General features: G+C 32.6%; 2 protein-coding genes across 2 annotated transcripts in view; both read right to left on the bottom strand.

Annotated features, from left to right (window-relative positions):
- LOC117178597 overlaps positions 1 to 1,767 on the bottom strand; it is a 145,353-nt gene that overhangs the window by 96,327 nt on the left and 47,259 nt on the right. The window lies entirely within an intron of this gene.
- Positions 1 to 1,767, bottom strand: part of LOC117178791 (acyl-CoA Delta(11) desaturase-like) — a 52,335-nt gene that overhangs the window by 49,548 nt on the left and 1,020 nt on the right. The gene's annotated exons all lie outside the window — the stretch shown is intronic.

The raw sequence follows: 1,767 nt of genomic DNA, 5'->3' as shown, positions 1-1,767 counted from the left end.
TATTTTAATTAAAAATTCATTACTTTGGTTAAAAGTGCATTTTAAATATTTTGCTAAAACTTTGAATTTCTGGGGTTAATCATTATTTTTCAACTGAAAGTGCATTTTGTTGAAATGTATTTTTTTGAAGAATTGTAGTCTTTTTATTCATAAATTCATTTTTTGGGTTGACAATTTCACTAATTTTTATAGATTCGATTGTTTTTTTTTTTATTCAATATTAATCTTTTGCAATCAAAATTTAACTTCTATTTTTAGTAAGAAATTAATCATTTTCTTGGAAAATTCATTTTTTTCTTTGAAAATTGAACTACATATTTTGTTGAGAATTCCATTTTTATTCGAAAATTTAGCTGGTCCATTTTTTGTTGAATACTTATTGTTTTACTTTAAATTCGTTTCTAAAGATGATAATTGAAAAATTTTCTTGAAATTTCTTTTCTTGAAAAATTATGTTTTTATGTTTATGTTTTATGTTCGTGTTTTTTGGGGTAAAGAATAATTTTTTAATTGCAAAATTAATTATGAACTAAAATTTTCAGATAAAAAAATATTATTTTTAAAGTCATTTTTGCTGTTAAAAATTAAACTATAGTGAAACTCTTTAATAGCCCTCCCTTCTATAACCCTATCGAGGACCGGGGTCGTGCCGCAGGTGGGTATCTGCGCGGGGTGCGCGGGGTTTGCCGTTGTCACTCAGACGGACACTCAGGCGCGAGCAAACAAAAGCGGAGCGGGCTATAATGAGTTAGTTCCCACCCACCCTTCTGATAAAAAAGAATCTAGTATTTCATTAAAAAATATATACCTGAGTATAAAGTGTACAGGAAAATAATTTTTTTGCATGTGTAGCACAAGCCAGCACAATTTTCAGTTTTTTGAAATTTACATTTTCAAAATTTTGTGATTGCAAAAATTATTCTGATGAAAAAGAAACCAGTATTTCATTTAAAAAATATTGACCTGAGTAAAAAGTGTGTAGAGCTATAATTGGTTTGCACGCGTAGTGCAACCCAAGACAATTGAACACAAACCTAGCACCATTCAGCATTTTTTTGTTTGAAAAAAAATATGCTGGCCCGGAAAAGTTGTTTTTTAATTTTGACTGATATTTTGACTTTTTTTTAAAATCGTTTGCGGCACAACTGAGCACAAACCTAGCACAATTCAGCACAACTTTTTTTTTTTGGAAAAAACAAAATGGCGTCGCACACTTCTTGGACATTTCGCACAAGCCTGCACAAGTTAACTGCGCGTGCGCGCGCGAAACAACTTATCGATATTAGTTTTCGCACCGTATAGTCTCGATTGTATGTTTCTCACAGCATCAGCGTTGTAGCCAGAGAAGGAGGCTTTTGGAATACAAGACCCCCCCCCCCTGAAACTAAGTATTTTTATTATTCAATTCTCTTTTACCCCACACTTTGCCTATACATAAACCCGAAGACCTCTCCGAAAAAAATCTAAGCCCACCCCGAAAAAAAATCCTGGCTACGCCGCTGCGTTTCGTCTCAGTGTTTGATTTTACACTATCCACTGAAATTTTAAGCTTTGATTAAGACTTTGACATCTCCTCAGTGTCATTTGTTAGTATTTTCAATACTACGAAGTTGAGATTTCGTTAATTTATCAACTTTACACCGGAGCAGTGTATTTTACTAGAAGAATAACTTTTTTGCACCAAAGTATCGCACCCCATTATTACAATTTCGCACTTTGGTGTGAAGTTTTACAGATAGTTTCTAACAGTGTAGTGGTGACTTGGCA

This window comes from Belonocnema kinseyi, chromosome 8, assembly GCF_010883055.1.
Source record: "Belonocnema kinseyi isolate 2016_QV_RU_SX_M_011 chromosome 8, B_treatae_v1, whole genome shotgun sequence".
NCBI classification, from domain to species: Eukaryota; Metazoa; Arthropoda; class Insecta; order Hymenoptera; family Cynipidae; genus Belonocnema; species Belonocnema kinseyi.
Note: the sequence above shows the minus strand (reverse complement) of the source record. Positions and strands in the feature narration are given on the sequence as shown.